At 39.8% G+C, this 25,588-nt stretch overlaps 1 protein-coding gene across 10 annotated transcripts in view; it reads right to left on the bottom strand.

Moving 5' to 3' along the window:
• Positions 1-25,211, bottom strand: part of FER (FER tyrosine kinase) — a 241,552-nt gene extending 216,341 nt beyond the window's left edge. For 6 of the 10 annotated variants that reach the window (XM_084881047.1, XM_084881051.1, XM_084881043.1 and 3 more), the window contains exons 1-2: positions 24,105-24,200; positions 7,502-7,644 (exon numbers count right to left, since the gene is read on the bottom strand). The gene's annotated coding sequence lies outside the window, so the exon portion shown is untranslated. Of the gene's footprint in view, positions 1-6,268; positions 6,332-7,501; positions 7,645-12,437; positions 12,499-24,104; positions 24,201-25,075 lie in introns of those variants that run through there. The other 4 variants (XM_084881046.1, XM_084881045.1, XM_084881048.1 and 1 more) reach the window with 4 other exon arrangements.
• Between the last annotated feature and the right edge of the window lie 377 nt (positions 25,212-25,588).

The raw sequence follows: 25,588 nt of genomic DNA, 5'->3' as shown, positions 1-25,588 counted from the left end.
ATGCAAGTAATAACCACAGTTACAAACCAGAAAACCTGACCACATATAAAAATAAAATGAGGCGCTGTTTCAGAAGCAGTTACACAAGCAGGTGTGAACAGTCACCACGTTTAATTCTGAAGATAGCATCATTAATTAAGTTAATATATGGTGACCCTGGCCACCTTAATGACACAGTATTTAAAACTCCTCCTAGGTTGTCTTTACTTGAAAATGTTGCTCCTAGCTTACCTTAAAAAGAAATTAAATTCAACGCAAACAGCAGTGGACTGGGCAGCCTAGGGGGACAGCATTAATGAATGACAATGTCCCACTGCAAGAGAATGCTGAATACTAACTGCAAGTCTACATGCAAATGAACAACATGTGTGCTTTTAAATAAACTTTTTTTGTTGTTTTAAAAGTGTATTTGAAAGTACTAATATTTAAAATTATTTAAGAGGAGTAGAATTATTAACAATTTTTTCTTTGCTTTAAGATATTAATATAAATCAACAGCTATTTATTGAGTAACTATGGGAGAGATAATGTTAGGTGTTTATAGCTAAACTAGAGGCCCTATGCTCGAAACTGGTGCAAGAGTAGACCGACCTTCCTTCCTTCCTTCCTTCCTTCGTTCCTTCCTTCCTTCGTTCCTTCCTTCCTTCCTTCCTTCCTTCCTTCCTTCCTTCCTTCCCGGCTTCCCTCTCACACCCGGGACCTAGGCTGCCTTCCCTCAAGCTGCCATTAGGCACCTGAGACCCATGCTTCCCCTCTGGCCTGGCTTCGCCCAGAAGGATGTCCAGAATGACATCCAGTAGGATAAAATTTTATCCAGTAGATAAAAATCCTCATTACTGCCTTTAAGCAATTTACAGTGTATGAAGACTAACTAGACAAGTTCACGGGTAATGATAAATTCACTCCAAATTCATTCAGCAACATGTACTGAGCATCTATTTGGCAAGTATATTTCTGAGTGGCAACAATCCCAAAACAAATAAGATTACAGACCCTAATCTCAAGAAGCTAACAACTTAATAGGGGTGACAAACCTGAAAACCTATGTTTTCAGGTTTACAAATACAAATTGGTTACAGGTTCAGAGGGAAAACAGGAAGTATCCATAACATTTCTAATGTCCATCAAGGAGGGGCTCAGAGACATAAAAGCATAAGGTATAAAATGTTACAGAGACGCGAAGAGAAGAAAGAGATACAAAGAAAAGAAAGATACATAGAGGACTCAGTGCATGTTTATTAACTCCTGGATGGAAGTTCAGTTTTCTTATCTTCAAAACAGGGATAGTAATACCTACTTTGCAAGGTTGTCATAAAGGTCAGATGAAATAACGTATTTAATGTGTCTGACACTGGGGAGACTTATTAAAAAGTAGTCAATACTAATGAAGCCTTAGAGAAAGGACCCACACAATAGAGACTGTGGAAGAGCAAGTGGTAGAGTAGCGTTTCTTCCTAAGTGGAAGTTTAAGCATGAGCAAGGATATACAGTTAGAAATATGAGGAACGTGTTTGTAAAACATTACTAATTTGAAGGAAAACAGGAATAAAAGGTTTAAAAGATAAAATATGACCACGATGCATATAACCTACTTCTAAATTCGAGAAACTTTCTTTATGATCAACTAATATAACAGAGTTCAATTTTCAAATTGAGATCAAACAATCCTTTTGCTTTAAAGAAAGTAACAGTGTCAAAAATAATTACAATATCCACATATGTACTTTCAAATAGGTTTATTAAAAGCAAGCACTAGCAGAATGGCAACCATCAAGGTCCCATCCGTAGTAAGTTAAAACCAGTCCCTAAACACTGCAATAAGACAGCCTCTCAGGCAACCCAGATCAGACAACTCCAAGTTAGAACTTGGAATAAAGTAAGTTTCATTCTTGGGTGTGTTTTTTTATGTAACACTCTTTTCCCAAAAGGAATGGCCTGATCCCCACTCCCACCCCATCTTTTCTCTAGAATCATACCCTATCAAATGTGTTTTCTTCCTTAATTGTTCTTCTAGAATTCTATTTAATTTGTAAATAAACTTCCCTAAATCTCTACCCTCCACCTACCTGAAACCCAGCTCCCCCAACGCACAGTGCTCTCAGGTGGCAACTATACCTCCCTCCATTCTACCACCCACATCCATGAGGTTGGGGGAGGGGAGTGTGATGGGTAGTAACTTTATCCTGATTCCTTAGTGCCATTTCCGAATCACCACTCTTCCGAACATATTGAAAAATCTCTTCATTGTAATTTACATCATTCAGCTTTACTAAGTCCTAGCCTATCTAGCTGTTATTTGTCTCTAAACCTTCCTCTCAATATCCACTTGTCCCAAAATGATATTCTCTAAACTAATTCTTATGTTCACCCATGGAGATTTTAACCTCCAGTCTTTCTCTTCTCCAAAGACCCATTTGATTCAGCTCCATTTCAACTACACCTGCTATGACACATGGCCTGAGTCTAAAACTGTTCCATCTCTGCAATGGTAAATTTTAATATTCTAGTTTTAGGTCATAACCTAGTACATTCCATCTCTCTGGAGTCTTGACCGATTCTATGCTCGAATTGACCAGCAGACCCTGAGCAAAGGATGAATGGATTACTCTGACACACATTTCTGTGAAAGAGAGGCTAAGGGATTGCTTGGCTATAGGAATCAAGCTGCCCCTTTTACCTGCCTCCTTAGGCTTTCATTGTAACAACAGCTTAAACTACAATTAACTTTTAGATACAATCAACAGGGTAAGTATCCTTGAGAAAGCACATGCTTCTACAAAGTTGGGTATAAAGACTAAACATAGAGATTCTAGTAAAACACCTAGTGGCTTAGACTTGTTTGGAAAAGTCAAGGCAGGGGATGCTGCCTCTGCCAGGTCCCCAGAGGCCCCTGACCTTTCAGAGAATCCTCCTTATAGGCTTTCCAACCAAGTTCCGTGCTTCCCCACAATTCTATACCTACTCTTTGACCTCAAATAAATCTCTAGCTGTCCACTGATTAAACTATATTCCCTAAAAATTTGTCAGTTCCCCCTAACTCCTCTCTCTTCTAAGATGAATATGCCACTTTTCTAGATATATCATCCAGAACTGGGATACTTTTAAGAGTGAAAGAGATGCAATTCTTCATTATGCCAGGAAAACAAGGGTAAGCTTAGACTTTCCCAGGCAAACTAGGGCATATAAGCCTGTAGTTCTTTCCTTACACATATTGAATCAATTGACTTCCCCTGACTTTTCTCTTTCTACATTTGTACTAAAAATCTCCAACTCTGACTCAATCCCTCCTGACTCACCAACCATTAAAAAAAAAAAACAAAAAAAAAAACTTAGCTAATTCTTACTAGTATTTCAATATTGTGCTCATATCACCTCCTCCAGATAGCCAACTCTTTCTCTGCAATTTGTTATCAGAGAACTCAGTAATCACAGTGTCCTATTCATGATTATATCGCCATGTTTCTCACATATCAGGCATATAGATGTACTCAATAAATCTTAAAGTTCTACTCTAATTATCCCTTATGTGTCTATTCTAAAATGGATTATATGAAAAATTTTTTAAAAAGTCAAAAAGAGTTACTTTTAAACTAACAGATAGCAATTAAACTAATAACAACTAGAAGGCTGTTTGTTGTTTTCTTGTCCTGAGCTTTTTACACTTTATGTCTTATGAACCCTAAGGAACACGAAGGGCTCCTGGTGCTAACTGGGCTCAAATTTTTAAAAAATCAAAAAGCACTGCCTATTAGCCATTTCTGCCTCTCAAGCAAATTGCACCTCACAGAGAAGCTTCCGCACTGTATCTCTGCCACCTGAGCCAGCACTTATAAAGAAACTAGAGGTCCAGTGCACAGATTTGTGCACCAGCGGGGTCCCTCGCCTGGCCTGTAGAGATCAGTGGACCTCCACGCCACCGATCCCGCACAGCACAAAGTAGTGCGCAAAGTGGCAGGTGGTTGGGAAGGAGCCCAAGCCCCAACTGGGCACGGTGCCACTCCCACTCATCCCGGCCCCACTGCACTGCTCGGATGAGCAGGGGCAGTGTCCACGGGAGAGACTCATGCTGCAGCAGCTGTGCTCACCAACCGGTGAGCCCAGCATCTGGCACCCATCTGTCAGCTGAGCACAGGAGCACACTGACCATCAGAGGGCAGCTCCTGTATTGAATGTCTGCCCCCTGTTGGTCAGTGCATGTTATTAGGCTTTTATATAGAGAGATTCTTAAAGTCCTATTTCAAACAATAGGATGAGGCTTTCCCCATCCTATTGGAGCTGTGCAGCTCTGACCAATCAGAGCAACTCTGTTCTGACCAATCAGGGACCTGGGTCAGGGAATTCTGTCTATATAAGCCAGCTCCCCTAGGGCTCAGAGAGTGCACTTCCCCCAGGAGACTGAAGACTGTTTCCTAGGCTCCCAAAGATGCCTCACTGGAACAGAGCAAAGCAGACCATCATGGAGCAGAGCTGCCTAGCTAAAGAGGAATCTCGCCCCAGGGCAGCCTCAGTGGTTGTGCTTTTCACAGCTGTGCTGCAGCACTATGGAGCTGTGCCACAGTGATGCTGTTTTCTGTTGAGCTGTTGGCACTAAATAAAGTTTCCTTCCTCACCACCCACCAAATTGGGGACTCCTGTTAGCACTGAATTGGTTCCAACAACCACTGATTGACATCCCCATACATTTTATTGCACTGGTTTCTGACTGTTATTCTCTCCTGGTTCTGTCTTTTAATACACCCATCAAATTTCAGAATTACAAAAAGATACATAGAAGTCAGGGGTTAAGCAGGAAAAGCAAATTTTGGAACATATATATCAAATGATTATGTTTTAAAAATTATACAAATATAAACATGCATGTTCTTGAATATGTATAATTTAAAAGTAAAAATGGCCCTGGCCAGTGTTGCTCAGAGGCTAGAATGTTGGCCCACGCACCAATAGGTCACAGGTTTGATTCCTGGTCAAGGGCATATACCTGGGTTGCAGGTCAATTCCCAGCCCCAGTCAAGGCACTTGATGTGAAGGCAACCAATCAATGTATCTCCCTCACATCAATGTCTCTCTCTCTCTCTCAATCTCTTTTATCCTCTCCCCCGCTCCTTTCCACTCTCTCTAAAAGTCAATGCAAAAAAAATATCCTTCAGATAAGGATTAACAAAAAACAAACAAAAAAGTAAAAATTTATATACATCAAACTTTTATCATTAACTACCTCTGAAGAGTGAGACAGAATAGTAAGAAGAATGCCACTTTCTAATTTATGTACCTCTAGTTTGCATTTTATATATATATATATATATATATATATATATATATATATATATATATATGCACCCAGTGACCGGAATGGCAGAACAACCAGAATAAGCAGTGGCTATAATAAGCACTGCAGCAGCAACCAGCCTGATCCGGACCCCTATCTCCCCCCCAACCCACCCTCTGCCAGCCCAGCCCCTAATTGGTCCCCAACACCCCAATCAGGGTGAGGCCAGCTGGCCAACCACCCATGGCTCCTCCCTCCAGCCAGCCCATCTCTGATCCCCCTCCCCACCCCAATCAGGGGTGGGGCTGGCCAGACCCCACCCATGCACGAATTCATACACCAGGCCTCTAGTAAAGATATAAAGAAAAGATTCCCCAAATAATTTTTAAAGAGTATTTTTAAAACAAAAGATTAAGAAGATAAAAATCAAATTTCACAGATACAATACTTAACATTAAAAAATTACTTCTCCTTCAAGTATTTTTTATTTATATTTATTTAGAAAATGAAAAAGGCACTTATATCATGATAGTTACTTTAATGAAAAATCTCCCAATTACATTTTCCACTCATAGAATGCCTCTGATTTCTGCTGAACAACTTCATTCCCGCTTTATAACCTAGGCTCCTGAACCATTCTAGCTCTAATTGAGCACCTCAACAATAAATCGGTCTAACCACAGGTCCAACCATTACTGTGGTTGCACAGCAAAGAAATCTTTGTCCTTTTGCTCTATGTTTTAGGGGAAAAGTCTTTCGTTCATTTATTTATTGATTCTTCCAGTAACTACTTATTAAATGTCTATGACATGCCCGGCACTGAGTGAGGTCCTAAGAACACACAGATAAAAAGTACTGGTCACAGCTTCCGGGAGCTTATTAGAGGAGAAGCAGCTCTAACACAACAATAATGGCTACAAGGAATCCCTGTACAAAGTGAAGTATAATCCAAGCCCAGCTGGAGCAAAGGGAAGGAAAGGCTTCACAGGCACCCTAAATCACCTACAGCAGTCCCTTCTTCACTGACACTTTCCTCCTTTCCTCTCAACGAAAACATGACACTTCTCCCTTTGAAAACAGTGCTTAAAAGTTGCCTCCTAATCCTGAAAAAAAAAAAAAAACACCTCTACTTACTCTTAAATGTCATACAACTCTTAAGGAAAACAACCATATCTGTGAAACTCAAGAGCAAGCAAGTAAAGAAAGAAAAAAAAATGTTCACTGAATGCCAGCTCTACACAAATACCAGAGAGAGCAAGTACTTAAATCATTTCTCACTGGCCTACCTCTAGTTGTCTCTACTAACTTGTTTATCACTCGAATTTCAAGCTATCCCCTATTTGAAATAGTGAATTTTTCAAAAATGAATACTTAGACTACTCCAGTCACTAGGTACATATTCCTAGGTATAACCAACTGGTGCGAAGGTGGAGGTGCCTAACAGCAGGTAGGGAAGGAACTCCTGTTGTTGTTTTAAATAAATATTAATATTTACTTAATAACTAGTCCCAGTGTATCAAATACAACATAAATGATCTAGTTTTCTTCCCTTTAACTTAATACAACCAAATGTAAAATCTGCAGTCAATGTATATTTAAAGTTAGAATATGATCAGATTTTTCAGCAGAAACTTTGCAGGCCAGAGAAAATAAGAGGATATAATCAAAGTGCTGAAAGTAAAAACTTCAAACAAAAAATAATCTACATAGCAAGATTATCAATCAACAAACTGTCTAATACTTAATAGAAACCTATCAATATACAACAAATAAATGACTAAAATAGTAAATGATTATATGATTATATTAGAAAATGGGACTAGTAATGTTATTAACAGAAATACATAAACCAGAGAAGGAACAGGCATTTAAGAAGAAAATTAATATATTGAGTTTAGTGACAGGCAGTTGAAAACAAAGGACTGGTGGGCACACAGGCTGAGAACAATATATAGATTGAGATTCTGCTGATTATAAGTGTTAGTTGAAAAAAAAATAATTATATCACAAATGATACACAATTCAGTAAGATAAATAATAAGCAAAAGATAACACAAATATAAAATGACTGTAGCCTGATTAGGTAGGAGAATAATCTAACAAAATAACTACAAATCAATACAAGTCAAAACTTTCAAAGAAAAAAAATAATCATTTTGGTAATTATTTAGTAATATAAAAATAACTATTTTACCTTTATTTTAGTAATTTACTAAGAAGATAACGTAATCCTACCTTACTACTCTTCATTGTTGGTCATATCTTAGCTAAAGTAGCAGGTCCATGTTGAAGAGTTACACATTAGGGATGAGGAAGACACGATAAAACTTTCAATGGCGTCTCACGGAATGATCATAGGTCTAGCCAGAAAATATGAGCTGCAAGAATAAATTCAAGGAGTCAGAACTGTACACTACAGAGAAAAAGGTTAAAATATACACATGAAGTACAGAAATGAACTGTGGCAATATCTCACATTCATATTATTGGAAATGAACTGTGGCAATATCTCACATTCATATTAAAAATAAGAATACTATTCTTAATTTTATCCCCTGTTTACTCTCTCCCTTTCTTTCCATAAGTTTCCCAGTAAATAATGTATCTTACCTTCTCTTCTAATCTATTCCCTGAGTTTTAAATAGGTAATTTGTGTTTTTCTCATTTCACAGTATAAAACTAATTTCAAGTTTTAGGAAACTACACTTGTTGAATTATTATTACAGCCTAAAGAAGTAGTTAACTATGTGAGAAAAATTTTGTCAAAGACTGAGAAGGTTTGGGAAGGATTCTACCAGACATATATACTTTTTCTGTCTAACATATATTCTTTTCTTCTTTTTAGATATATAGTTAACCTATATTTTTCCTTTAATATATATTTTATTGATTTTTTTTTTATATACAGAGAGGAAGGAAGATAGAGAGTTATAAACATCAATGAGAAAGAAACAGCGATCAGCCACCTGCTGCACACCCCCCCTGGGGATGTGTCCGAAACCAAGGTACATGCCCTTGACCAAAATCGAATCTGGGACCCCTCAGTCTGCAGGCTGACGCTCTATCCACTGAGCCAAACTGGTTTCAGCTGTCTAACATTCTTTAGTATGTCAAAGCATGATCCTTGGATATTCTATCAACCCTTGCAACTAGGATATGTTTGTTGATTTTAGAGAGCATGGAAGGGAGAGAGAGAGGGAGGGAGAACATCAATTGGTTGCCTCTCGAAGGTACCCTGACCAGGGATCAAACCCACAACCTAAGTATGTACCTTGACCGGTAATGAAACCCACAACTTTTGGGTATACGGATGATGCTCCGTATACCCAAATCCAGCTGAGCAATCCAGCCAGGGCTGAAATTAGAATTTCTCAGGTGTTTCTTGGTCATTCGTCTCTTATCACTGATGCCAATATATGCAATTTATAGCCATGTTGCTGTTTCTCATTTTTTGCCTCACACCTCATATTTCTAATCCTAACTTCTTGGTTTATACTCAGCTCTCCTCTTTTTTCAAGCTCCTCATTTTTGTTTGCTTATTCCGTTTCCTGTTATTCTCCCTACTTCCTTGGCTTTCATACGAATCAGAGGACATTTCATTGATGTTACCAGTATGATTACTCCTTTCATCCTGACCAAACACAAGAATATCTTCCAAGTCTCCAGACCCATTTTCAAAGGGTTCTTCTTTTGCCATCCAGACAAGTATTTTATTCTCTTCTAGATCTGAGAAGGTTCTCAATGCTATAACTGGTTGGAAATCTAATCTACATATAATGAAAGTGTTATTATGTCTAGTTCCACTAAACTGTGATATGATTGAAGACAGGGATTGTTATCTAAATATAGCCAGCATCCTACACAATACCTGGAATACTGTAGTTACCAAACAAGTGATTACGGAATGAATGAAATTCCAAGATGAATTACAACTTTCTCTGATCTGTACACTTTGGCATAAAGTAAGGTTTTGACAAGAGTTTCTATATTAAATCACAAAATTCATGACCTAAACATATATTTAAATGTAAAAACTTTAATCATGACTTCCATTTTATACTGCTTTCAGTATTTCTGGAATTCCCTGGAAATAGTACAATAAACAGTATTACTTACAAAAGGAAACAAAATGTAGTGCATACCTAAATGTATACATTACATATATTACCTAATTCCACTCTAAAGACACATTCTCCAAGTGTTTAGCCTCTCTTCTTTATCAGCAAAGATAGTTCAAAATTATCTACACTTCCATATTCTGGTCTCTGACTGTGATATATAAAAACATTTATTCTTCAAAAACCTAAAAACAAGCTATTCAACTGGGATTCCATGCCCACCACCAAGCATTGTCAAGTGTCTTGCTCAAGAAAACTAGTCTCATGTGTTATTTATGTATCATTTTCCAACTCAAGTCTTTTTTTAAAATTTTTTTAAATGAAAAAAAAAAACACAGTATTTTTCCACTTGATATTGAAATAATTGGGGTTAAAACTAAGCAACAATTTCTTTGGTAGAATTCTAAATGGAACATTTCTTTGTTCAACCTACTATAAACCTACAATTAAAAAAATTATAGTCCTTGTATTACTTCAAAGGTATATTATCCTTATCAAAACTCATCAAAGGTTTCTACAGACAAATTGAAAATGTATAATAACGACTTTCTGGTATAACTAATCTTGCCCACCAACTTCCCTATTTACACAGGTTGCCATCTCTAACTCACATTCATTAGTCAAACGTAGTTCCTATTCTTTAATTGTGCTTCTCCTCACAACTAGAAATAGACTGAGGCAAGAGAGGTACCTAAGATGCATAATTTATTGAGACATTCATTCTCAGGATTGTGCATGTGCCACCCTGTGGTTGCGTGACCATAAAAGTGAATAGGTCTTATTTTGTGTCTTAGGCATCTCTCATGCTTCTTACTCCTCTTACTTCTCTAATAAATAACAAACCAAAAAATAATTCTGACAAAACAAATATCTAAAATTAAGCAATGAATTTAAATATAACTTTTCATCTATTTAAAATCGTGTTTTCAAAGAAAATCTCTTGTTCACAATGTGATGCTAGGTGAAAAATGGATGAGGCAGGAACGTTTATATACAGTAAGGTTTTGGTGTGTGTTTCTTCTTGTTTGTTTGTTTCTTTATTTTTCCTCAAATGAGTGCAAGTTGCATGTGCATGTAAGTGACAGACCTGTGCTATGTTTCACTCCCCTTCTCTTGGTGGCACCATCTCAATTTATTTCTATTGAACTATCCTTCTCTTACTCTTAATCCATGTAGTTTGGGTGGCACTAATTATGTATTCCCACTCTCGGGTTTCTGGAATGAGCACAAAGTTCCTGGAACAGGTATATGACCCAGGTGGGGACAATCAGCATATTCCCTCCCCCAAGCAGTAGTTCAGGAATGAACCCAATAGAACTGATAACACACAATTCTGCAAGAACTAATGGGGACGTTATCTTTCAGCTGAGGTTGCTAAACTGAAAGAACATGATAAGTATCTATTTCATAGTGAGCCAACCAGCAAAAACAATTGCTAAGAGATGGAAAGAGATGAAGAACACTCTGAAAACATTTTGCCCCTAGATCTAATCACACCTGAGTTCAGGTGTTAATAGATATACCTTAGTATTACTCTTGGGAAACAATTCTCTCTGGATTTCTCACATTCCTGCACAGAGCCTTTTGAGCAAAAGGTACTACAAGGATATCTGCATGACAGCCAGCCTTGGAAGCTACAGATAGAGACCTCTAATGAGCTTTGGAGAAGTCCTCTCCTTCCCTTCCCTGGAAGAAATTACTTATATTCTTTTATTAACTCATGTTTACTATGCTGCTTTATATTTTATTTTTATTTACTTATAGTCTAGTATAATAAACCTAAAGACATTTTGCCTTTCTACCCTGTAGAGATTTGCTCAATGAGCAATCTCTCCCCTCTGCAAGTATTCTCTTCCCATCCATGTTCCTGACTTAACAGTTACATGAAGCAATAAATTATTTTTTTTCTTATTTAATAACTCATTCGACAAATATTTGCTGAGAGCCTACACAGTTATGTGCCACACATTTTCCTACACAACAAAATAGACAAAAATTCCTGCCTTCATTGAGATTAGGTATATTCTAGAGAGAGGGGACAAATACAAAATAAAAAAAATGCACAGTACTGAACAGTAATAAGTATTATAAAGAGAGAAACCATAGAAAAAGGTAACAAAAAGTGTGAGGGAGGGAAGAGATTTCAAATTTATGTTAGATGATTAAAGACTTTACAGATGAAGTGAGATTTGAGCAGGGACCTAAGTAGATAAGGAAGTAAGTCATATGGATTTCTGAAATGGAGATTCTAGGCAAGGAGAACAGTAAGCATTTAAGAAAGAGCAAGGAGGCCTGCAGGGAGTGAATGGTAGAGTCTATCGGAAAATCTGAGTTCAGAGAAAGATCTTGCATGAGGGAGGGAGAGCAGGGCCACAAAACTAGCTCATGTGAAGACCCTGAGCTTGTACTCGGAGCTGCATGGAAAGCAACTAAAACATTCTGAGTAAAGTGAGGTGATTTCTTACTTTTCAAAAGGATGACATTAATGTTCTGAGAGCAACAGCACTTGCAGGGAGACTTATTAGGAGTTACATACAAGGAGAGAAAGGACAATATTGAACTAGAGTGACCCTAATAGAGGTGGTGAGAGCTGGTAGATTTCAGACATATTTTGAAGCCAACAGAATATGCTGAAAGATTGTGTGGGGGAAGTGAAAAAAAAGAGTCAAGAAAACCTTCAAGGTTTGAAGTCTCAACAGAAACAAACAAAAAAAAAGGTGTTGCCACTTATAGAAATGGTGTTACAGGCAGTTGGACAAACATGAGCAGAGCAAAGACGATGGCCCGGGTACAGAAACTCACCAGGGCAAAGCGCCCTGGATGCCTAGCACCGGGCAAAACGAGAACCTTTCCTCCACTAGCATAGTGCTGGTCATTCAGTTTGGACCCCCTGATCTTTTCCTCCCTAAAGACAACCTCTAGGCCTCAGTGTAGGCCCATAAAGGCAGCAAAACCAGACAAGTGATCCTGGCTGCCTCAGGACCAGCAGCACTAATGATCCCCTGCCCTGGCCACAAATAACCAGTGGAGACCATGACCCTGGAAGAGCATACCTGGAAAGCTGATGAATAGTCTATTGAAACCCTTCCCTGGGACCTCCCCTAAGATTTCCACCTGCAAGAGAGAAATAAAGACCCCATGAGCTCTCATCATTTGCTTCTGCCCGTCTTCCATCGAAGGGACCCCAGGAGACTTACAACCCAGGGAGCAATGGGCAGTAGCAGCTCGTCCCCAGCGAAACCCCTGAGCCTATCTCTAAGGCCCCCTTTCCTCTGACTTCCAAGTGAGCCAGAGTAGCCCAGCCTACGCTCTGCTATTGCTTCATCTATACCCTTCCTTGTTTCACTGTCCTAAATATATTTTTGCTGAGGTCAATAAATTCTTGCTTGCTTTTTTACACTTTGTCTCTTGATTGAAATCTTTGCCTCGAGAAGACAAGAAACAAAGTCTTCTCGTCTGGCCAGTAACAATGGAAGCCTAACAAATATAAAAATGTATGCCAAAATCATGTAATACAAGTAGAACTGAGTCAATAATAAAAAGTGAAGGGAATCTGGTATCCTCTATTGTAGGGTGTGAAGTCAGCAATCCTTAATAAGCAAAAACAGCTGGTAAACTGCCAACTCTTGTAAATAGGACTATGTGCCTACTAAGGATTGAACTATGGAGTACTCAGTAAAAAATGTTAGAATGCTGGGATATTGCCTATTATGTAGCAGTCTTCAGAAGTCTTTCAAAAAAGTAAATAAAACAAAAACTCTTTCTGTCTTTCGTTATAAATCCAAGATGGCTCATACTGCAACTTACAAGGTTGAAAATAAAATATCCCTGAACTAAAATTAGGCTCTTAACCACACAAAAACAAAAACTGAGAAAAGCCTGATGTTCCAGGCTCCTGCCCAAGCATTCTAGCAAAGAAGATATTTACCCATTATCAAGAACCATGCACTGTGAAACATTCTGGGAACAGGGACAACTTAGCTGTGCATTGTTACTTCAAGAAGTTTCTCTGGGTGGCCTAGAGACAGAAGCCAAGAAGGAAACTAAGAAGACTAGGATTTGCATGGTTTCTCAACCTCAGTACTACTGGCATTTTGAACTGGAAAACTCTTTGTTGGGGGGGTGGAGAGGGCTGTCCTGTAGGATGCTTAACAGTATCCTTGGGCTCTACCTACTAGATACTAGCAAGACCTATCTACTCAGCCCCACTGTGACAACAAAAATTTCTCCAGACACTGCCAAATGTCCCTGAAATATCAATTGCCTTTCTTGGAGAACCAGTGGATTAGAATGATGGGCAAAGTTGTTCAGAGACATACCAGGCAATGGTTTGATTTAAGAACTAGCATTTGAGTTTTGGGTACTTGGGAGAAGTTGACCAAATGCGAGGAAATTTTTTTTAACTTGGTTTTCAAAAGTTATAGTACCTAAAAAACTCCCCAAAAAAAAAAGTTTGTTACTGCTTAATTCCGAAGATGGTTCCCAGGACCCAAACCTTCATCAACATTAAATGAACTGTGAAGCAGTACAGTCCCCACTAAGGGAATCTTTCTCAATACTCATCTTGTCTGTGGCCAGGGGTGACAAGAATAAGCATAATCCCAGGAAGAACCAGTGGCAGCCATATTGGCTAATAAAAAGTCTTACCACACTGCCAAGGCAAGAGTCCTTGCCCTTCCTGGCCAATGAAATATGTACATATCATGGATTGAAAAACCTCTGTAGATTGTTTCTCCTTTTTCTCTTTTCTAATTTAGATGTTTTACTGTCTTTATGCTATTCTCCTTCTAACACTGAACACTTTCTTTATTACAATCAGTTATATTTATCATTTAACCATAAGTTCGTAGGCCCTCAGCCTATCTATTCAAATAGAATTGAATTACCCAGAGATCCTTGACTTAAAGTTAGATATAGCAATTAAACAAGTCTTTGAGTTGTCTTCCTTTGTTAGGGGACAGGTGGTAAATACATCAGAAGTTGTAATTCAAAGATTTGCACCATGTTAAGAGAGGATATTTTTTTCAAGGTGTATACATATGTAATGGAGTGTATGTATGCACACTGGGAAAATTTATAGTGAAAATCTTTTGGTTATATTGTCCAGTGTGCACTGCCCCTTCCCATGGTCATAGTACCTTCTTTTTCTTTCAGTGTCCCACCCACCCTGACTCTTAGTCTGTGTGGTTCAGACCATGTGGCTGACCACAGTTCCTGTTCCCTGTTCCAGCAGTTAGCACCTGGTCCAGATCTGGACTATCATTGTATGCTATCTCCCTAACCACAGGACCAATGATGAAATATGGCCCAAATTATTTAATGGGATATAATCCTAGGACTAATGCTAAAATGGGTAAGAGAAGCTCTTTTTATGTTGGGCTTGCTAAACTAAAAGAGTGTAAGCCTAGAGCCATAGAGAGCAGTCTACATGGAGAAAGCCTACCTGAATGTATATCTAACACAAGAAAAAGCCACTGGGCATGTCCTGAGGCCACTAAACCCACGGAATCCAGCTGTACCTGAAGAGTACACTCCTGGGAACCCTAGTGCCCTGAACTAGTATGAGTAGGGTTTTAATCTCATACAACTGATAAAATTTAAAAATCTAATATTATTACAGTTATCAGATGAAATTGTTATGTTTTCAAATGGAAAAATTGAAGTCATAAGAATTAAGTTATTGCCTAAATTCATACAAATAATTACTGGTGTCACAGATTCAACCATAACCAGGCCTGGTTGTAATATCGATCATCTTTCCACTACATCAAATTCCTAGGAAAAAACCCTGAAACCCTCTATGCTTTATACTTATCTGCAACCGTAAGCTAAGTCCTTAGATGGAATGAGTACTCTATTAACATTTGTTGAATGGCCAAAAAGGAAAGAAGATTCACATGTCTTCTTTCTGTCCCATTCCTGTAACAACTAGCCTCTTGTGTGACACAGAGCATTTCTGTTTAATTTTTATAATGAAGGCTACCTCAAGGACATGTCTATTTCTTTACCATCTTATCTTCTTTCACAGAATGCCATTTCCAGTCACAGGGTAAATCAAGATCCAAAATACAAATAGGAATCAGAACCTTAGAAAGATCCCATCAGCGAGGTCTAGCTACTACTATTCTGTTATAATTAATTATGAAACTTGAAAAAGGAGACCACATCATCCTGTAAGTGACATATTGTTGTTTATGTTAATATTTTAGGATATTTGTAACTACTACATTAACTTCTAGAAAATATCAGCTATTTATAAACAGTCAAATCTGTTTCAAATATTATTGTTGAGGGTGAGAGAGAAGGGAAGCAAAACAGGATTTATGAATATAACCACCCGGACATTTTCAAGAAATCCATCTAAAAACAATGCGCATTTTTGTCAGAACACTCAATAACAATGTTTCACAAGTCAACTTTTGTTTCCCTAGAAGGTATGGTGGACTGACTCACATCCAGATTAAAGACACTGGATTCAAAGTTCCTTTTTTTAAACTTACTCAAAAACACCTTATTTTCTCGCTAAGATCCACCAGTTTCTTAGGCCTCTTTACTTTTTCTTCATTTCTAACAGCTGGCTTTCCTTTCATGAAAATATTTTACAAAGAAACAATGTATTATCGGAATTATAATATAGGACACCCTTAGACAGAGAACAAGCCAAGATGTGGACTGGGCAGTTAGCTAGGATCATGCACACCTTAGGATCTCACTTTCAATAATAGAAATTCATCTCAGCAAAACTGCAAATATTACAACATGGACCTTTAGAGTCACTCCCAAATAATTAAAACTGATGTTAAGTCCAGGACTGCTAATTGTTCACTGTACTTAAACACCATTTATATTCATTTCAGGTTTAGCATTAGAAAGACCAAAATGCAAATCCTGGGTCTCCTTGGATGAATGATGTGACCTGAAATTGATTCCAGATCATAAAAAGAAAATATATACACACTATTCAATTTACAGGGTTAAAAAAAAATGTACAAAAAGTGTCCAGAACTTTTAGTAAACACTAAACAAATATGAATGCCCTTCCACCACAACGATATCTGAATCCACATAATTTACTAAAAAACTTTTACAACCTGTGTGGCTTAGTGGTTGAGGGTCAACCTATCAACCAGGAGGTCACACATGCCCTGGTTGCGAGGGTCAACCTATCAAGCAGGAGGTCACACATGCCCTGGTTGCTGGCTCGATCTCCAGGGGAGAGGAGGGAGTGCAGGAGGCAGCCAATCAATGATTCTTTCTCATCATTTATGCTTCTATCTCTCTCTCCCTCTCCCTTCCTCTCTGAAATGAATAAAAATATATATTCAAAAACTTTTACAGACAGAAATTATTTCTACTCTGGAGGTTAAAATGCTGAGGAAGGGTGAAAAAAGGAATATACATAAACAAATAATTATACAAATCTAATATAATACATTTTATATATTGGTAAGAAAAAAATCAGCCTCATGCTTTGTAAAAAGTTCCTATTATATATAAATCTAGATAAAAATACATATAGTTTTCCAATATAACTATTTATAAATAATTGGGAGAGTGAGCTAACTAGTTATTTGTCATTAATTATCTGAGTCAACTGCATTGCTTCGTTCCCTTTAATTATTCTACTCCTCTAAATATACTCAATACATAGAAAGTAAAGAGACCTGCCAAAGTGATGGTACTTTTTTTTTTAAATATATTTTATTGATTTTTTACAGAGAGGAAGAGAAAGGGATAGAGAGTTAGAAATATCAATGAGAGAGAATCATCGACCAGCTGCCTCTTGCACACCCCCTACTGGGGATGTGCCCACAACCAAGGTACATGCCCTTGACCGGAATCAAACCTGGGACCTTTCAGTCCGAAGACCAACGCTCTATCCACTGAGCCAAACCGGTTTCAGCTAAAATGATGGTACTTAACCAGACTATATGTTTATGGTAAATTCAGAATGGATGTGAAATGTGACAGTGACTGGATCTGTATCATTAGAAAGTCCACCCTACAACACAGACTCCATAGTTAAGCAAAAACAGTAAGGCTTGAAAATGTTTCCTTTGATTTCAAGCAAAGCAAAATTTGCAAAACATTTGTGAAAGCTGAATTGTTACCAAAACTGAATATTGGTAGAAGACTCAAGTTTTTATTTGTACAATGTAAAATTAACAAAAGAGCCCCACCAACTGACTAGAAAAACTTGGGAAATCCCACCAAGCTAAGCATTCAGAGAGCAAGAAAGGGCACAAACTACAGAAGTCTCCAAGAAGCCGACATACCCAAGAAACAGCAGCAAGCATTACAGTGATCAAAGACTAAGTCTTGAACTTTGAGATTATGCTAGAGATTCTCTTGTTCTGCACACCCCAGGACACAAGAGTCAGGAATAAGAACTTTTCCATGTATCCTAAAGATGTAATACTAAGCCATCAGCCTTCATTTTTGGAAGCAAAATATGGTTTAACTATTTTAATAACTCAAGTCCTATTATAAAATTGTTAAGGATCTGAAGGCCTCAATTAAAATTTTCAATTAAATTTTATTGTATTGTATAAAGCTAGTTATATCAGAGATTTATAAAACTTTTAAGAAATACCACTTGCTAATGTCAAAGATCTAATCAACATTGTTCTTGTAAGTCTTCATTTCTAACTGAATATTATACATACTACTTCCACACAGGATGAGCTATTTTCAAGCAACCTCCTTTACAGTGATGTAATTTTAAAGACTTTTCTGACTGAGCCAATGTAAAAACTATTTTTATATACTAAATGTCTGGAATATAAGTATTATAGTATTTAAAACTACTTGTCTCACTATGGAAATACTTTTTCTGCAAATAAAATAATTTATAGAGAAAGCTAATTTCAATTTTTCTACAGAAACTAGTGTTATTTTATTTATAATAAAGACTGTTACTCAACTGTTTAAATGTTTATGTTACTCTGATTTTGAAATGTAAGACTCTTCATTATCAATTAACACAAATTTAGTAATATTTTCTTCTATAGCATTACAATACTGATTTTATAAAGTGAAGAAGCATTCATTTAGAAAAATGTATAACTTGGATGTCAGCTGTAGTACTATAAGGTATATCTCAAGGGTTACGAATAATAGCTACACACTTTTTTTAATGACTCACTTTCCTCAATAAATGAGAAAAGATTCAAGTTTATCCCAACAATGACATCATTTTCAGTCACTTGTATCCTGGTACACTTTCTTGAGCAGAAGAAAACAAAATGGAATTACAGAGCATGGCAAGGAACTGCACAATAGTGTAAGTCACACATGTAAATATATTGTACAGGATGAGAAAAAATATTGACAATCCCTGACTTAGATGACAAAACCTTTGTTTTACTGCTGGATGAGGCAATAAGGACTATCAGATTCAACTCCTAACGCTTCAATCAGTTTAGTGCTTGCTTCACAACACCCAATAACTACAGGCTGGTCTGAGCATTTAAATTGTATGCGTTTTTGAGCCGGGACCAGTTTGGCTCAATGGATTGAGCGTCAGTTTGGGGACTGAAAGGTCCCGGGTTCGATTCTGGTCAAGGGCATGTACCTTGGTTGCGGGCATATCCCCAGTAGGGGGTGTGCAAGAGGCAGCTGATCGATGACTCTCTCTCGTTGATGTTTCTAACTCTTTATCTCCCTTCCTCTCTGTACAAAATCAATAAAATATTTTTTTTTTAAATTGTATGTGTTTTTGAGACTTAAAACCCTAAGCTCATATAAAACACATTTTGACATAGGGATTTTTATAAAATACTAGAGGCCCAGTACATGAATTCATGCACAGGTAGGGTCTGGCCAACCCCACCCCAATCAAGGCCCACAGGGCAGGGCCGGCTAGGGGGAGGTGATGCAGGAACTTGGCCAGCCAGCTCCCGACACAATCGGGATGTTGAGGGGCCATTCAGGGGTGGGGCTGGCAACAATCAGTTGGCCAGCCGGCTCTGCCCTCTGGTCAAACTCCCAGTAGAGGGGACAATTTACATATTAGCCTTTTATTATATAAGATTATTATATAGGATTGCTCCTTAAAAAAATTATCATACATTAGAATGAGGCAGAAGACACTCAACTAAGAGTTTTATGTAATTACATTTGAAAATACAAGTTTAAGTTTTAAATAGATTAAGTACATATGGTTTAAGGTAGGGGGGAACACTAGAGACTTAAAGTAATAGTTTTTCTGTACCAACTTTTAAACAAATATTTTAGTTTAAATGAAAGAAATTTTGGGAAATCATCCAACAATAGATAATAATCTAGAGTGAAAGAAATTAACTCAGGAATTCAGACAAACTAGACATATTTGAGGTAAACAGCATTTAAATTTCTGACTACCCAACTGGAATAGAATTGAAGAACTATAAAAGAATAGCTAATCAGAGATATTTCTAATTATTTGCTCTTCAGTACAAATGCAAATGTCATTCAATTTAAGTGAACATAATATAATTATTTTAATTTTCTAAGACTAAATTTAGGGGCTTTTAGGATGCTAGAATAAACAGTCATACTAGGAGAGGTAAAATTAAAGTTATAATGTATGGAACCTACATAACATGGAACTTCCTAAATTCGGGCATTTTACTCTCATTTCTTCATTAACAAATTTGTGAGGCAATTTAATCATCCCAGTTTTATTGATAAGAAAACTGGTTTAAAGAGATTTAAAAATTTCTGGCTCCCAAAAAAATGAATCTGGCCCTGGCCAGTGTTGCTAAATGGATAGATGGTCTGCCTGCGGACTGAAGGGTCACGGTTCCATTCCCTATCAAGGGCGTGTACCTGGGTTGCAAGTTCAATTCCTGGTCACTACTGTATCAATGTTTATCTCTCTCCCTTTCTCCCACTCCTTCCTTCCTTTCTCTCTCTCTCTCTCTCATTGCCTTCCTCCTTCCCTCCCTCCCTTCTACTCTTTCTGAAAATCAACTGGATGAGGATTAACAAAAAAAATCTTAATATTCTTTCACTGTACACACTGTATGCTGTCACCTAGCAAAAAACACCTACTTTAAAATTGTCAGTCTTTTAATTAAAATCTCCTAAAGGAGGAGATAATGTCAAGGTTATAGTAAGTGGTGATGATGTATAGACTAAAAATTAGTCATGCTTTTTAATAAGTGTATATGAATGTTTGGGAAATAATTCCAAATCATGCATGACATTAAAATTTTAGAAGCTGAATATATAATATCCCAAAAGTGAAGAAATCTGAAAATTGTTAAAGAAAGACACTAAATAAACTTCATCTTACCTAATTTCATAAAATTTTTTACCTAAATATGAATTCCAAAGAAAAAACTCCAGAGGCCCCATGCTGTGTCAGCCATAAAACAAATTCATATGAGTAACTAGGACTATATTTATATTTATGAAATAAGATCATTGCTTGGGTCGGATTCTTTTTTTCTGACTCCAGTGTGTCCTCTATTTATTCCTTTCCAGTTTCCTTCCAGATCGTGGAGCCTTCTTCTAATTTAGGGTAACTGAGTCTCAAGTTCAGGAAGTCTTACAGGTTTAGATGCAAGTGCAGATATACTGCAATGAAAGCCATAAAATTGCATTGATTGGTAGTATTACAAAAAAAAAAATTTTTTTTCAGTTATTTTCCAACACATCAACTTTGGTGGAATTATCAGTGACTTTTCTATAGTTTTACCAAATTTATTTTAAAGCATTTAACTTTTATAATAAAAATTAAAAAGGAAGAAGAAAAGGAAAAACATAAGGTAGAGAGGGAAACCTAGAGATGGACTTAAAAATATCTAAGTATCTTATTCTTTCCAAAGTTCCAAAATTATGACCAGCTTGTTCCCTTTAATCCCTCAGTAATATGGTAAATTAATCACACATAAATATGTCAAAGACAAGTGAGATATTTTAAAAATGCATTAACCCAGCCGGAACCGGTTTGGCTCAGTGTTAGAGCGTTGGTCTGCGGACTGAAGGGTCCCAGGTTCGATTCCGGGCAAGGGCATGTGCCTGAGTTGCGGACACATCTCCAGTAAGGGGGTGTGCAAGAGGCAGCTGGTCAATGTTTCTCTCTCATCGACGTTTCTAGTTCTCTATTTCTCTCCCTTCCTCTCTGTAAAAAATCAATAAAATATAATAAAAAAAAATGCATTAACCCAAAGGTCTCTAAATTCTATAGATTTTAATTGCAATAGTTAAGAAATTAGTTATGAAAATGATATATGAAAAATGATTCTGGGGTAAACTAAAACTAGTAAACAGGATTTAAATACTTAAAGAGTCCATTACAAAAAATATTCTTATTCCAAAACCACATAGATTGATCCAATTTATTAAGTATGTTATCAATGCATTGCGTAACTGGTAGCCCCTTGGACCTCTCTTCAAAAAAAAAGATGCTTATTTAAAAATCAGGTACAAAAGTAGAATCTATTAACATGGGAGTCCAATTTTAGAACAGAACTTTATTTGTGTAACAAGTTCACTAGATACTCACTTTTTCTGATTACCAAAATGCAGTTTATTCATCTGATTTACAAAGATGATGACTTCTTACTCACAAGCTTGCTTTATAACAATCTCATGGAATTAAACTGCTATAGGTTTTATAAACACTACTTACATCTACAAATAGAAATAAGTACCCTACAATATTTTGGAATGATATATAGTTACGCTGGTTTTCTATTTGATCACTTCAGTTCCTCTGTTCCTTATATTCATTATGTAACAACTGTCTTAAAAATGTTATTGCTGTGTAGGTATGTACCGTGTTTCCCCGAAAAAAAGACATCCTCCGAAAATAAGACCTAGCGCATGGAAAAATAAGACATCCCCTGAAAATAAGACCTAGCGCAACTTTGGGAGAAAAAATTAATATAAGACACTGTCTTATTTTCAGGGAAACAGGGTAGTAACTGAACAATTCAAGTGTTGTGCGACTGGAGGAAAGAAAACGGCGAGTTTGAAATGGTCACAGACCATAGATTACCTAACAGTTGAAGATGATCTGGAAGTGATTTTTCTAACCAAAAGCCTAGACTGTTTCTTCCAAATCACTGACAACCGTTGAAGTGGAACAGAAGCTGCATTAACTGGCCCCTGCATAATTGTACATGGTATGGTATATGTTTTATGCTGCTAGCCATCCGTGTGGAAGAGAAACAGATATTCAACAAAGGCCTTTCACGGAAGAAAATAGAGAAAACGTTTCCACATTCATGGAAGAAAAAGGAAAACGTTTCCACATATGCCTATGTAGTCTCCTATACATTCCCAATACCTTTGGCAACAGTTTCCTTGGTTCAAGAATACTGGCAGAAAATTATTCCTAGATTACAAGAGATATACTCATCCTTCCTTTGCATTAACTGGCAAACTTGTGGCTCTTCATAAATGTCTCTCTTAATACCATATAGATGAACCAAGGCTACAACACAATGAGGTGGTGGTTATTCTTTGCAATATTTTGTTGTATTTAATCCTATTCCCATTCCATAGGTTGAAAAGCATCTTCTAGTCTTTGATCGCTAAAAATAGTTTTGGTCTATTCTTATTGATTTTTACTTTATACTTTTAGACACAGTGACTCCGTTTGAGAACTTCGTTATTACCTTAAAATACCTCAAGGAAAACAGTATACTACCCCTCTTAGAGCCGTGGATGTCATAGTGATAGTGAGACCACCATGATGACATGCAGCTTCTTACCAATTAAAAAAGATTGAGCCTTCTTTTTAACCATAAGGCGAATGCATATCAGAGGCTACAAGCCTTAATTCGTTTTTTAGAGCTGGGATTGCACAGCACTAGGTAACGTCACTTAGGTACAAAGTAAAAAGGGACAACTTCACAGCTAACTCCTTATCCTTGGTGCATGAGGTACCCCACCAGGCGGTACCCATACCAACCCAAAGAGAGCTGGTGCTAAGGGGAACGCCAATGGCAGAAAGCTGACCCCAGGGTGCCCCTCGGCACCTCCTCACCCCTAAATGGAGAGATCGCTGCAGAAGTGCCCCGGCTGCAGCAGCTTCACACTTAATAGTTATCTCTGTGGGGTCACCTCGGGCCCAGAAAGGACCCGGGATGCAAGGTGAGGGGCGAAGGCAGGAGGTGAGGAAGCTGACCCTGCGGGTGAAGAGCTGCGGCGGGGAAGGGGAGGGGGTTGTCAAGGGAGACTGCAGGGCCCCAGAGGTAGGAACTGGGGAGCATCTAGGGGTCCGAGTGGCCGCCACCGATGGAGGACCGCGCCAGGGGAGAAGCTAGGGGGATGCGGGCGCGATGGGCGGTGCCTGCGGGCCCCCCGCCACCTCCCCACGCCCCGCAGACCCCCGGCCCGGCGACGGGGCGGGGCCGCGGCGCCCGCCGGCACCCGCCCCCTCAGGCTCCGGCCCCGCGGGGTGGGAGGGGCGGGCCTCGCGGGGCCGGGCGGGCAGCGCGGCCCCAAACCCGGGGCGGGAATGCTCCGCCGCGGGCGCTGCCGGAGGAGCGGGAGACCCCGCAGCCTGGGGCGGGAGGGTGGGGGTGGCTGAGGGCGTAGGAAGAGCACTCGGCGCCGCCGCCGCCGCCGCCGCCGCCGCAGCCCGGACAGAGTCGCAGGCACCCTTCTGCGGACCGGAGCGTGGAGCCCCCGTCCCCAGCCGGCCTTCCCTCCGCTTCCCCCCTCCCCCGGCGTTGCCCCGGGCAACAGCGCCCGCCGCCCGCCGCCGCGTGAAACTCACTTACCTAGAACCTGACAAGCAGGAGCCCCTCCGCCCCGGGAGCCAGTCACCACCCCGCGTCACGGGGGCCGCCTCGGCCAATAGGCGCCGCTGTCACGAGTCCCCGCGGCCAATCCGGAGGCGCTCCGGTCTCGGGGCACCTCGAGGCCTCAGCCAATGGGCGCGCGCGGAAGGCGGCGCTGCCGGCCGGTCCCCAGCCCCCTCCTCCACCGCCTCCCAGGAGGTGGGGCGCGGCCGATTGGCCCGGGCCCCGGAGGGTGGGACTCGGGCTCCCGGCCCGGGGGGCGTGCGCGGACCCGGCGGAGGGCGCGGCTAGGGGAGGGGGAGAGGGGCGCGCAGGGCGCGGCCGCGGCCCTCGGGGCCCGCTCCCCGGGCCCGGGTGGGGTCCCGAAGGCCTCCTGTGTGCTCGGCCCGCTCGGGTCCCGCAGCCCGCGGCTCCGGCGGGCGTCCCGGGCTAGCGGGCGGGAGCGAGGGCGGGATGCGCCCGAGGCGGGCGGCGGCGGCGGCGGCGTCACAGGAAACTTTGGGAGACTCGCGGCCGCTGCCGGGAAGTGGCCGGGCCGGGAGTGATAAGCGGGGGCCGCCCGCGAGGGACAGACTGCCCCTCGGATCGGCGGCGGGAAAGGAATTCGGAGGGTGGGGGCGGCGGAGGCGAGATGAAATGCTCCGTGTGCCCGCGGGGGGCTGCGATTGGGGGGGGCTGCTTGGGGATCGCGGACCCCGAGCCCTAACCGCGCGCTCTCCACCTCCAGAGTCAGTCCCTTTTTGCCCTAAGTTTAGCTTCCATCAGCTGGAACTTTGGAATGGTTTTCAGCTTCTTCAGAGGATGCAATTCCTTAAACTGGATCTTCCTCGCCCTGTAACTCCCGCGCCCGAGACTCTTTTAAGACGGGCCCCACACTCAGAGCTGGAGCGGGGATGGATGGACGCTGTTTCACAGCGTCCTGGGCTGGTCCCGACAATAAAGGTTCTTACCTCTTTGAGAGACTTAGAACGCGTGAGGAACCCACATTGGTTTGGTCTTCCAGAGAGACTGGAGCGTCCTCCACCAAAAGGATTTAGTAGAAACTGAGTAATGCCAGCTAAGGAAGATAGCTAGCTGCTCTGTAACAGTACGATCGGCATTAGTCACTATTCGAGGGTGTGTTCCTGCAGCCGACTTTTTAAGGCATTGTATCATGCATGCACTTCGGTTGAGCCACATTCTTTGCCTGGAGCAAATCGAACTTCAATCCACCTCATCTCCACACTACTACACCCCTTGAAAACATGTACGTGGGAGCCAAACAAGACGGGGTGACTATGTTTTTTTCTAAACAGGGTTGTTTATTTGACCACAGTGCAAGCCCTATCCGTAGGAAAGCATACATTTTAAATTAGACCTTTCTGATCTGCTCTTTCCAAGTCAAAGAACCCAAAACATATAAAGACAAATCAAGTTTTAAAGTAAGACACTTAATTTTCCCATTGAAGATGGAGGAAGATATT

This window comes from Pipistrellus hanaki, assembly GCF_964339955.1.
Source record: "Pipistrellus hanaki genome assembly, chromosome: 4".
Classification (NCBI taxonomy): Eukaryota; Metazoa; Chordata; class Mammalia; order Chiroptera; family Vespertilionidae; genus Pipistrellus; species Pipistrellus hanaki.
The sequence above is the reverse complement of the archived record's forward strand: the minus strand, read 5'-3'. Positions and strand labels throughout refer to the sequence as shown.